General features: G+C 44.9%; 1 long non-coding RNA gene across 3 annotated transcripts in view; it reads left to right on the top strand.

The window, feature by feature from the left end:
- Nucleotides 1-12,794, top strand: part of LOC112548044 — a 112,368-nt gene extending 99,574 nt beyond the window's left edge. For all 3 annotated transcript variants that reach the window (XR_003091854.1, XR_003091855.1, XR_003091856.1), the window contains one exon: nt 11,090-12,794. This is a non-coding gene — a long non-coding RNA (uncharacterized LOC112548044). The remainder of the gene's footprint in view (nt 1-11,089) is intronic.
- The last annotated feature ends 927 nt before the right edge of the window (nt 12,795-13,721 follow it).

Below are 13,721 nucleotides of genomic sequence, written 5' to 3'. Positions count from 1 at the left end.
CCCGTCAGGGGGGGCATGTGCACCCCCTACCAGTTGCCTATGACTCTCTGCAACACCTGCTCTAAACGTAGCAGGTCCGAGGACACAGCCTCACTTTTGTGTTGAAATGTACTAAGGAGTTCATCATATGCTCCCCAGCCTTGGGTTGGTTGTCCAAATACATCCTGCAAACTTTGCAGGTGTTGTTGTGTGGTGATACCAGGGTTTTGGAGTTTAGCAGTCCTGATGACCCCAAAAGCAGGCTCTCTTAGCACATCAAGGAGCCAGCAATGTTTCTCCTCATCTGGTATTTCCAAAGTCATTAAAGTCTCCTGTATATGGGCGATCCAAGATTTGAATCCTTCTTCTCCCATGTGGACTGGGAGACTGCGTGAGAAAGTCCACAGTCTTTTAAACGCAGCTTGGTTATTGGAGGCACTGGCCAACTCCTTGAGGAACTGCTGCAATGTTGCTACCCATTCAGAAGCGGCACTGGGGGATCCTGTTGCCCTTCCTGGCCCTGAGGACCCTTGCCCCCCATTTTTCCCAGAAGGCTGTGGGTTGTTGTACTCTGACATATTTCCTCTTCTGATCCTCTATAGAGATGCACAGCACTTAGCGCTGCTCAGTTACCCACTGACAAGCCCCCAAAATGTAGCCTGGGTATACACAGGGTATGAAAATAAAATTGAAGAGGAGTCTCTGAATTGAAAAGGAGTGTCAACAGGCAGAGGTGCTGTGGGAGGGAACCGTCAGCTGCACACAGTTTCCCCTCAGTTCCCTATTGGGTTAGGGCAGGGCTGAACTGCTTAACTATATACAGGTTTTCATAGATTGTAGAGTTAGAAGGGACCCAATGGATCATCGTGTCTGGCCCCCTGCCCCTGGCAGGAAAGAGGACTGAAGTCGGATGACCCCAGTCTTTATTTTATTAATTAATAAAATAAAGCTATACACACACACACACACATACACACACACACACATCTATGTATGTGTATGTGTATATATATATATATACACACACACATCTACAGATAAGTGATCACTTATTCAGTGATACAGGACTATATTATATACATGACTTATACCGCCTATAGAGCTTTAACCCACACAGGTAAGTAACAGATCTGGAACCGGTATGTATAAGCAAACACAGGTAAATACAGCACATCAACAGGGATAAATGCAATTAACTATTTACAGTCCATGAAAGAACAGAGTCATGTATACAGTGGAAATCAAAAATATAAATCAAATACACTTGTACTTGTATAACAGTGAAACCTCAACTGACAAAATATACAGTGCAAATGACAAAATATGAGGCACCCACTCACCCTTCCATGTGTTGAAGGTGCTACTATGCTAGGGTCTCCCCATCCAATGATGGGGAGCCTGGCTGCAGCTCTGCCAGGGGAAAATGGGCTGATGCTCCCGAGCGTCGGGTTGCAGACCCAAGCTGCCTCAAGCAACTTCCAGGGTCTGGGCTCCATGCACCGATCCATACACCACTCTCTGGTCCTCTGCCAGGGGATATTCAACAATGACAGGAAGTTGAAAATGGACAAACTGAGACTAAAAGTAATGTGCAATTTTTTAACTGGCTAGGAAAAATGTAATTAGAGCAAATTCACCATTATTACCACAGATTCTCCACTGCTGAAAATTTTAACATCAGGAAAAGATATTTTTTACCAAAGAGATGCTGTAGTTGCAACAGGTATTTGCTCAGGGAAGTCCTATTGCCTGTAGTGAGCAGGAGACCAAAGAAGATAATCACAGTGGTCCCTGTTGGTATTATAATTTATGAGTTGAGGCACTGGAATGAGAGAGATTTTTCAATAGACTTATTTTCAAATCACTTAAATTCTCTTTGCCTCAGTCCCTCATTTGTAGACTGAGGATAATACCTATTTCCTACTCTTAGTCTATGCTTAGTCTGCAATTTCTATTTAGATTGTAATTTTTTGGATCAAAAGTTGTATACTGTGTGTGCGTAAAGTACACAATAAGCTTATCTTGCTTAAGACGTATAGATAACACCAGACCAGAAGAAAATAAATAATCTTGACAATAACTTATAAATATTTAGTGATGTCTACGGCACCCTCAACTTGTGAGGTTTTGTCATTTTATTTTAAGGTCTTATTTTTATAGTGGATATGGATTAAAAAATAGGATTATTCTCAAAACATCAGTACATTAAATTCTTTATTACTTTATCAATCACTTTTCATGTGATAATCTTAAACCAGGAAAGAAATATGTAATTTATGAATGGAATTGGGGCAAGTAGACATGTTAAAACACTTATTAATTACCTACCTCATGAAACCATGGCAAAATGATTTTGATTCAGATCACCATCTTTAATTAAAATGAGCCTTACAGTCTGGGCTAACTTTTAACCAATGGATGTCACTGTTGTTCTGTAACATGCCTGAAACAGTATTCAGCTGACAGGGGAAAAAAGCTTGTCTGTTTTAAAGACAGATTTTTGAGAATGAAAGTCAGAGTTACTATATTCCAGCTGTACATGGAATGAGCATTTAAACATTAGGAAGAGAGTTCAGAATATTGCAACATACTAGAAAAGAAGATGCATGTAATTTGTTCAAAAAAAGCCTATTCGCTGTAAGATAAAATTGCATTAGTTTTACCCAACCCTTCTGTTTATATATAAATTATAGTACTAGTATAGAAAAGTGTAGGGTAACCAGGAAAGAGAAGAAGCAGAAAAGGAGAAGAGAGGTTCTTTTGTGACCTAATGAAGAATGTCTTGCATTGAAAGCTTGTTTAACTTCATTCCAATCGTGCAGTTGATCCAATAAAAGATATCACCCCTGCAAAAAATCCTTGCTGCTTAGATAAATTAAATTAATTAAAATCAGCAAATCCCAATGGCACTTACCCTGTAGTATCTAAGGAACCATTTCAAGCAATCTCTGAACCATTAGTGGTTATCTTCAAGGAGGATAAGAATCGTCTCAGAGGACTGGAAATGGATAACAGTACCTATGAGAAGGTGGGTCCACCACTGGTCAAAAAATGGTCTCAAAGGCTGCATCTACATGAGAGCACATATGCATTTTGCAGCACCTTAAAAGCATTTGAGGTGCTGCAAGATACACCCTGTGCATATAATTTGATTCTCCACCCTGCAGATTTAGATACTGAGAAATCATGGTATAAAAAAAAAAAGTGCTCAGAAAAAAGCAGGGTGGCACATGTGGCAGCAGAATGCAGCCCCCAAAACCAGAGCCTGGCCAGCCAGAGCCTGATCTGGCTGTCAGCCAGGCTCCATGTGCCTGGATCTCTACCACTAGAGCCCCAGGATGCCCCCAGGACCCCAGGTAAGGATTCTGGGGCCTGCCCAGGTGCAGGCCCCAGCCTCTTCTACCCTTCCTGGGGCATTTCTACCTGTGCTAACCTGCACCCCCATGTGTAGGGGCATGCAGTGGGGAAAAAAGCAGCAACACATATTTGTGGTGTTGTTTTTTCCCCCCTGTAGTAATTGCATAAACTTGCTCATGGGGAGGCAGCCAAAGAGAGCAGGCAAGAAGGACCAGACATTCCTCTGGGAGAGGGAATGCTGGGTTTTTGTCTCTGCTTTCCAGAGCTGTTTCTGCCTTTAGATTACCATCATTGCCTTAAAAAAACAGAAGGAGAGATGAGAGAAAATAAAAAGAGTAGAGAAGGACTCTCCCCACCCAGCAGCCTCTTAAGCACTAGGCTACAGGGGTAATGTTGTTTTGTTTGTTCTTCTTGGCTGCCGAGTGGCCAAGCTTCACCGAGGAGATGTTAGGGAGTGGAGAAGAGTACCCCCTTATTCTATAGTCTGGGGGTTATGGCACTTTTCTGGGATATGAGAGTTCAAATACTTCTGCCCAGAGTGAATTCACTAACCACTAGGCTATTGGGCAAACAGATTGAGGCTGAAATTAGTGCTGTTGATGGGAACTGGTCACATTTTTGTCCATCTAATGACTAGAGCCATTCCCAAGTGATAGGTAGAGTTTTTTAGGTACTTTCTAAGAATATTTTGAATTGCAGACGAACCTAGACAGGGCTGAGTCTTACAAGTAGCTGTGTCCAGTCATATCTGAGTCTGAGTAGAGATGCTGAATTAATATGTAGACAATTTGAATCTGGCCCCCATGTACATTGCAGTATGGAATAATAAGAAATTAAGCTAATTTACAGGGGGGAAAATGTTAGTTATTTAGAAAAGCTTCTTAACAATAAACGTAGTTAAACATCAGAAGAAAGCATCCATCGTGGCTGCAGTATCCCTTTTACTGGAGGTTTTTAGAACAGCTTAGAGTAGGCAAACCTCTGCTGAGCGATTGCCTAAGTATATTTATCCTGTCTCAGAGCAGGAGGAAGAGTAAATGAGCTCTGGATCTCCCTTCCAGCCCCACAGCTACATGATTATTATGATTATTTCAATTGTATTTTCTATCCAAAAATATCCCGCAATATTTTATAGCTGTTTTCAGTTACAAGGGGATGATACAAATGTGTTAAAATAGATTATTTTCATGATAGCTCAAGTATTTAAATATGTTCAAATATTCTGTGTTTCTTGCAATTGATTTAGGCCCCAAATTGTACAGACATTTTCATTCTGTTTGTCCTCGCTTCCCAACATATTGTAAATCTATTGGCCTGTACTGCAGCCTTTGTCACTGAACTTTTTCCTTTCATCCATCATCCTATGGCATTCAGTCACCTTCCTTCTTTCGGTGATGCTGAGGCATGCCAATTTACTAAGCTCACAGCACAAACAACTCCCATTGAGTCACCATGAACAAGGAACCTCCTAATGAGTCTGGTTAGGTTACATCCTTAGCTGGTGTAAAACCGTGTTGCTCAGTTCATTTCAATACAACAGCGTTAATTTATATTAGTGATAATATGGTCCCTTGTCTGCATTTGTCCATTAAAATGTAACCTATAGCATGCATAGACTCAATCACTCTGCACCCATTTATATTAACTCCTTGTAGAGCTTTGGACCAGATTTTGAGTCTGGATAGTGGATCTTGGGTAAACTTTGTACCAATGCAGTTGAGAATCACTGAGTTAGAATCTAAATTAGTAAAAGATGGGGGAATAGAGGGGAGGCTTGAGGCTAAATATATTGAGAATCACTGGTGTAGCTGGTGCCTGGTAAGGGCAGTAGGGACAGGCGCTGACCCTGCTGTACTCTGCTCTTTCCACTGTCCTCCTCTTCCCCACCTCTGGTCTATACTTTTGGGGGCAGTGGAGGCTCCCACTACTGAGACTGACCTTGTGGGAACTCATATATTGGTTACTGTTTCCACAGCTCCTCCTGCCAGCCATGGGAGTTGGGGAAGAGAGGAGGGCATAAGCTGGGCTGCAGTGTGGCTCTGTTTGCATGTCTGCCCACAGCCAAGCACGCTGAGAGTGTGGGGATAGCTGGCACAGGGGCTGCTTGCAGGTGAGGGAGGGTAAAGGTGTGTAGCTGCAGCAGAAGTCCTCAGACAGCTAGCACAGGTACTGCTGGAGTACCTGGGGCAGGTGCTGATGGGGAAGGAGAGCATTTGTCCCCTCACACAGGGGCTGGGTGGTGCAGCATCCTTAAAGGGATTTCACAAGGTCCTGGTTGAAAATCCCTGTTGTATAGGGTAGCATCTTCTCTTGTGCTCTAAGATCCTTCTATACCTAATTTTAAGTAGAGGAAAAATGACAGGATTTTTCTGGACTGCACATTGAACAGTCATTTGACTACCTTCCTTAGCACAGAGTCCCTTACAATCATATCTTGGCACTAGTCCAGTATTGGTCTAGAACACAGAAACTGGTTACTTGCACTGCTTGAAATCACCATCTTCTCCAGCATGTTCCCTAGAAACCTTCTTCTAAGTGCTGTCCCAGCCAGAAACTGATGTGATTACAAGCAGTTTTTTACAATCACGAGGCATCGTAAATGCAATAAATGCAGTAAATGATGCAATGATGAGACATCATAAAGAGTTCTTATGTAAATGGTTTATTGGGGTAAAGGGAACTTTTAGCCAAGTTAGATTCCTAGAAGACTGATTTCGGCTGCTGATTTCATGGCACACAATTTCTGCATAACTAACAAGATGCACCTCACACCTGCATACTTGGTAAAGCAGGGTGAACATATAGAATATTTCTGTATGTCTGCAGAAAAGGATGACAGCATCACCTGTATTTTAAACAGAACCAGTTTTCAAACACAGTGGATTGTACAAGTAGTCAACTGTTTGTATCCACAGCAGACATGACAAGAAGTAATAGACTTAGATAGAAATAGCATATAATTTCAGTTAAATAGTAAGAAGATATTTCTAATGGTGAGGGTGTTTAAACATTGGAGTAAATTACGACAAAAGGTTTTGCAATATCTGGCACTGGAAGTCCTTAAGTGGAAGCTAGACAAACATGTTTGGGGTAGTTTAGATGGAGATAATTGCTAGGGCTGTGCAAAACGGCACCATTCCATTTCACCTTGTGGTTCGACGGTTCGAGGGAACAATGTTTTGTCTCAAATTTCATTTTGAGTTGAAACAGCTGTTCCATTCCATTTCATCGAAACAGAAAGGCTGTTTTGACACTTTTGAGTTTTGCGGGGGCTGGAAGACAGCCCAGCTGGGCTGCTTTCCTGTCCCCCACCCCCCCCCACTAGATCGTGCCAGGGGCAGGAGGCAGCCCAGCTGGGCCGCTTCCTGGTGCCCCGCGCTAGATCGCACCGGGGGTGGGAGGCAGCCCAGCAATCTAGTCCAGCAATCTAGCACAGCCAGTTGGGCTGCCTCCCGGCCCTGGTGTGTTCTAGCACCTGGGACGGGGAAGCAGCCCTGCTGGGCTGCCTCCCAACCCCAGCAGGATCTAGTGCGGGGTACCGGGACTGAAAGGGATTCAAGAGGTCATCTAATCCAGTCTCTAGCTCAAGGGGTTTATTAGGGGTGTACGAAATTTCACCGGTCATTTTGTTCTGACATTGTTTTGACCAATTTCAAGGTTCAAACAGCAAAATCAGAATGAAACAAAGGTCGTCGAAATAGTCTCGAATCAAAGCGAGACTTGTCAAAACATTTTGAAATGCTTTTACACTGCTTTAATGGTGTTGGTGTTTGCATGCCTCAGTGTATTGCACATTAATTCCAGCTGCTGTTGGAAATTCAGCAGTGTAATGCACCTTAAATGACTTGGGGTGCAGCAAACTAAAAATCCTCCTTTGAGGAGTTTTAGTTTGCTGCCCCTACAGCCACGGAGTGAAGCACCAGGCTCTGTACACCTCCACAGCTCTGCAGGAAGCCCTGAGGGCAGCCTGGCAGTAGCCTAGGGAAGCAGGCTCCACCCAAGAAAAATGACTAGCCTGATTCCCCCCACCGCCAGCCTGTCTGCCTGAGCTGTGCAGAGGTTCAGTGCTTCCCTCCGTGGCTGTGGTGCACCCTGGGACCGCCTGAGCTAGGTGCCTGCAGGTGGGTGCCACGGGGGGGGGCACTGCTGTCACAGAGGGAAACCCCTGCCCAGGGACTGCTCTCCCACCCCTCCCAGCCCAGGTACTGGCAGCTTGCCCTCCCCTCCCCGCCAGAGAGGCAGGTAAGTCAGTGGGGTGTGTGCATGACACAGGAATTTAATCAGCCCTAAATTAACCCCACCACTTCAATTTAGGGCCCCTGTTTCATCTACACATGCCCTAAAACTATAGTGTAATTTTGGAGATATTTCTTAATGGTTTTTATCAGATGGTCAAAGCAGGAAGCTGTCATCCACCTTAAAATAATTTTAATATTTTTTAAATGTAATGTTAAGCTAAATCTCAAAATATGTTCACTGTATGCTCCCTGAAGGAAGATGCATCTTATCTGTAATTAGGGCCCCTCTACATGGGCAGGTAAAGGTGCAACGGGAGCACCACAGTCGACAGTTCCCCCACTGCAAGCCCTGTAGACCAAGACAGTGCCTCTGCTGCAAGCTTTGCAGTTGAGGAGGTTTGCGGTGCAGGGAGCCTTCTACCAGCTGCAAGTCCCACAGCTGACAGTGCTACCAACACTGTGAGCCTTGTCATTTGATGGGGCTCCCAGACATGGGGGAGCACTTGGCCACACATTCAATTAATGGTGAACAAGCAAGAAAGTAATTACACATTTTTTGTGAAATAACTTCGTAGCTCATTGTTTAGCTAATGGGATGAGATGGCATTTGGGGCTAATGGGATGCAAACATTTCTACTTCTAGAATTATTTTAGAACATGCTTGCCACATCTCTACTTTTGACTCTTCAGTCCTAGAATGACTTCTCTGATGAATTACAACCTTGTGATATAAGAGAGGTGGGTGTCTGCCTGGCTATGAAAGTTAAAATTGCTTTTAAAAGTGGAATTAGTCACACTTAGCTCTTCCTCTCAGGGGGAGCTGCAGTAGACAGATCTGAGGGGAATGCCTGAGACCATGAGCGTATTGGTATTGGGCCTCTAAGGTGATTTATGTTACAACTGTTTCAGCTTGTAGAGACCATGAAGTAGGAATACTGTCCTTTACTGAGGTGCTCCCTAGTACAGTCCAGAAGTAGCATCTGGTGTCTAGGTGGTGACCTGGATTCCTGGTGAAAAGAGAGCAAATCTCTTAGAAGCAGGAACAAAGGAAATAAATGATTTTATGAAAGTTCTATTACTATGTCCTTTCTGATTGCAGAAGTAAATTATGTTTCCTTTAGGGAAAACAGGATGAAGTTTTTTGGGGTTTCTTTAGGAGGGGGTGGTTAATATCACTGTCATTCACTGCACTGTTATTAGAAGAGGGCAAACTATTTCAGATGAGTAATTATGTGAGATTCCCTCTTTTTCTAATTTTTTCTAAAATCCCATGCCAACTTGATAATGGGCCCTATAGGTAAAGAAACACTGTAGGACACTGAGACAGAAATTCCAACATACTGTATTTAGCCATGTAGAGTAAAAAGTTTTTAATTTCTCTGTAGGGCTGAATTTTCAAGCACATTCTTTTTTGTAGACATGCACAGAGCTGATTGGGGAAAACGTAAACTCCAATACTTTTATATGCAGTACTCTACATAGAGTACTGCGTTGCTTACTGGAATGGTTTAAGAAAAAGGACTGACGTATGGAGTGAATGATGATGTGTTCCTTGATGTTCCCTTTACTTCTGTTGCCTGACTAATTCAGGAGAGATGCATCTTCCTCTCAGCAGCATGTAGTGACTTTATGATTTGAAAAGAGATTAAGATTTTTAACATGGATGGCATTCAATATCTTGGGCTGAGTCCAGAAGTGGAAATAAGATTTAAGCTGTAAATCACAGTTTGACAATGAGCTTCCAGTTGCTGTTAACAATCCGAAAAACATTCAACAGAGGCTAATTCAATCACACACTGGTTGGTTCATTGCTCTTTGTTTACTGCGTTCATGATCAAGAGGACACGGTAAGATTTTTTTTTTTTATTAGAATTTTTCTTCCTCCCACATTCCCTTTTTCTTACGTTCTTTCTTTTTTTTCTTACTCTTTCTTACTCTTTGCCCACACTTTGCTCCATTGTCTGTCCTGTTGTTTTTGCTGGCTCTTCCATCTGCCATTCTTTTGCAAGCTGTGTGACACGCAGTCTCAGTTTTATGTTCGTTTGAGTGGAACTTCTGAACCAATGACATAGGGAGTAGACTCAGATTCAAACAAATGAGTTTGCCTACCGATTGTAGTGACAACAAGGTTTTACCATCTGCCATGAAATATGGAATCCCACTTCAGCTTAAGCAGAAGGCATTTACTGAAGAAAATAATGCTGGAGAAAAACCAGCTTCTAACACAACTTAATTTCCAGCTTTGGCTTCCAGGTTTCCTGTAGGCTCCATGTTGTCTGGGCTTATATATAGGGCACAGAAATACTGTGTGGCTGAATACTATACTACAAGCTACATATTAAAACATCTATGGCTATTTACAGTCTGTATATATTTAATTACTAGTCTGTCTCTTTTCTATTGAGCTAACAAAATTATAACTGACAGCCTGTTTAGTTCTTTCTTCAGAGAGGACAGTGTTCTGAACTGTTCTCTTGCCATAAAAATGGTTTCTCCAGAACAGTTAAGTGAGCATATTGAAAGATGTTGGTTCATCTTTGTAGTAAGCTAACACTTCTGGTCTTTGCGTTGTGTCTGTTTCAGAGAGGCCTTCATATACAGTCCTTTACTTTTGAGCAAAATAATATTAAAAAAAAAGATTATGGAATTTAAGTGGACTCAGTCACACATGCTGATTTAAACTGAGGTTTCAAGGATGTATTTGGCTTATAAGATGTAGCAATCTAAAAATGAATGGTTCAAGAGAAAGAAATGGGGACAGATTATTTCCAGGAATTTTCCCTGCAAGACCTACAAACTTATGTGATTATCTGTTCCTTGGAAAATGCTTGGAATCAACTACATGAGATAATGAAATTTCAGTCAGGCAGAAAACTCCTTCCAAATGCCTGGAACCATGCCTACTGAAAACCCCATTTCTGGATGAGCAGTGGCATGTTCAGCACCTCAGACCTAGTCCAAAAGTAGAAAAGCGTATGCTGTAAATCACAGCTTGATGATGAGTCAAGGCCCAGATATGAATGTCTACTAGATCATTGTGAGAGCTCTTTTCAAAAGCCCAGAAAAGCTATCCTGTCTAATTATATAAGCTTTGTATTTATACCATATTCCTTTGCCATAGAACCTGATCAGTTAACAAATATGTCAAGCCAGTGCAGTTCACCAGTTTTTCTTGTTCACACCCTTCTATTCCAAGCAGTCAAATAACTTTTTGTTCTCAGCAAAACCTATTAGTTAAAGTGAATTCTTTCCCACATCTTGCATCATATTGTGAGGGCTGACAGATCCATTGTCACTCTCCTTTCTTGTAGGACATTTGTACTGACAGGCTAACAGCTGAGATGCTTTGTCCCATGCTACCTCAAATAACACAGTTATTACTGACAGCCTTAATGTTCTGGAGGTGCAAAATTGCCAGTACCAGCAGATTTTGTTTCTGAATAGAGTAAGGCCAGGTACAGATGTTCAAAAAGCACAAGGTGGAAGCAATCTAAGTTTTGTGCTTTACTCCCTAGGTTTCCAGAAGAGCCCCAGAGTGAGCACCCACCATCATGGCATGCCTCAGGGTCCTGGCCTGCCTGCACCCCACCATGGCATCCCAATGCCTGTGCCTATGCAGGGAGACCCAGGATCTGAAGCAAGTCCTGCTTGTCAGCCAATATGACTCTCACCAGAGGCTGTGGGACACCATGCACACCCACCTGGAACTGATGCAGCAGTGGATTGCTATGGCATGTGTCTTCGTGCCCATGTGCCAGCAGTTGACCATTCCATATAGGGCCACCCCGCACCCACCAAGCATCCTGGACTAGGCAATTGACTTCTATGTGTCCTACAAGGATGAGGCCATGGTCACTAGGGTTCTCCAGACAGTTGAGCACTGGTACTGGGCCAATGCCACTAGCAGTGACTGGTGAGAGTGGATCGTCTTGGGCTCCTGGGAAGACAAACGGTAGGTCCAGACCTTCCATGTGTGCTTGGCCAACTTCATGGACATCATTGCCCAGGTGGCCCCATACATCTCATGCCAGGATGTTGGCATGTGGCCACCTCTCATTCCAGAGAAGTAGGTGGCCATCGCTGTCATGAAGTTGGCCACCCCCAGCAGTTACTATTGCATTGCCATCCAGTTTGGCATGGACAGGACCACAACCAGAGAGGCCATCTGGGAGGTGTGCCTGGTCATCCAGAATGTCCTAGCCAAATGCATCATCTGCCTTGTCAACCCACAGGTGGTGGTCTTCTGCTGCATGGGCTTCCCCAACTGTGGGGGGGGCTATGGACAGCACCCACACCCCCATCCTCTGCCAGGTCCAGTTCACCCAGGCATTCATCCACCACAAGGGCTAATTCTCCATTGTCCTGCAGGGTGTTGTTTACCACTCAGGACACATCTCTGGCTGGGCGGACAGCACCAATGATACTTACATCTTCTACAACTCCCCAGTCTCCGGGTTGACAGAGAAGGGCTGCTATGCTCCCAGGGTCCCAGATTTTGTCTTTGGCATCATCACCCACCCTGTTATCATGAGGAAAATGGTTTCCCCCCTCCTGCCCTGGATAATGAAGCCCTATGGAGGGTAGTTGGATCACTGGAAGAAGTACTTCAGCTACTGCCTGAGCAGATGCCGCATGACCGTAGAGTGCACCTTTGGGCACCTTAAGGTGCAATGATGGGCTCCCAGTGCACACTTTGAGGTGGACGAGGAAAACTTGCTGTGGCTCATCACCAGTGCATGTGTCCTCCACAACATCTGTGAGACCAGGGAGAAAGCCTTCTGCTAAGGCTGAGCCAAGGAGGGACAGGACACATACTAGTCATGGCAGCATGAGCATATGGGGCAGGGATAGGAGAGAGGGGGAGCCCTCTGCTGATGGCGGGGACACTAGCCCTGCACAATGGCCAGCAATCTGGATCTGCAAAGCCCTGTCTAACTACCTGCTCACCCTCAAGGATCAGGAGCCCTCCCTGGATGAGTAGGGCTGGAGTGCTTTGAGTGCCCATGCCCTGGCACTGGGCCATGGGTCTCCTGCTCTGGGCTCCTCTGGCCCTGCAACCCAGGCAACAATGCCAACAAGCCAGGCTGCTTGCACACCATTCCTCTTTCCCACCCCCCAGGGACACACACCAGGGTACAGGGGAAGGCAACATGAGGAAAAGACATGCCTGAGTTTTTAAAAAATGTTGCAGATGCCAAACGTTTTGTGCATTGAATTAAAATCTGTTGAACATTGCCCATGTCTCATCTCGGTCCTTCCTCCTAATTAACACAAACCAAGCAAATCTTTGGAAGGGACAGGGGAGGGTGGTGTTGAGAAAAGGATGAAAGAACCTGGAAGGGGTGGTTAGGATGGGGAGGGATTGAGGTAGAAGGAATGCTGCAGGGGCTGAACTCAAGAAACACAAAACCCTGGAGGGGATTCATGGGTTATGGGGGCTTTTCACCTGGCATGCTACGCCCCAAACTTGGGATTGAAGACCAGGGACTTCTCCATGTAGGAGCTGGATGGGTGGGTAATCCAAGACCCACTGTCTACTTGACAGGGCTGCTGGGTGGGGGAAGGAGGTGGCTGCTGGATTGGGGGAGAAGACTGTGGGGCAAGGGGTATCACCACAGCAGGCACTATGGACTCCTGGCTCTCCCTCATGGCACATCCAGCCCCATGGCCCCTGACCCCAGAGCCCATTCTCTTCCTTTGAGGACCCTGGACCCATGTCCCCTGGCCATGCCTAGGGCCCATGTCATGCAGCAGTCCAAAGCCCAGGGGCTGCCTATCCCCACCAAAGTTGCACCACTTCCCTCCTGACCTGGGGAGGAGGGAAGCCACAGGGTACAGCGGGGAGCATTCCTTGCCAGCCAGTTTCTAGGAGTCCCTTCAGTAGGACTCCTGTTCATGTTGTCCCTGAGAGGAATCCCTTGAGTGGGACATGGCAGCCCCTCCCAGCACTCCCAGCCAGGAGAACTACCAGCTGTCTGTGGGAGGCAGCACTGGTACCAGTCACGGGTGTCATAGATGGATGCAAAGCAATCCAGGACCCTGTCCATAAACTCCCAATCCTGCTGCTGTGACTCTCTCAGCTCTGCAGTAGCATAAATTGCCTCCTACAAACAGTGGGTGGCCATCTCGACCCCCTCCCCATTCCTG

Source organism: Alligator sinensis, unplaced genomic scaffold (assembly GCF_000455745.1).
Source record: "Alligator sinensis unplaced genomic scaffold, ASM45574v1 scaffold1502_1, whole genome shotgun sequence".
In the NCBI taxonomy this organism is placed as follows: Eukaryota; Metazoa; Chordata; order Crocodylia; family Alligatoridae; genus Alligator; species Alligator sinensis.
Note: the sequence above shows the minus strand (reverse complement) of the source record. Positions and strands in the feature narration are given on the sequence as shown.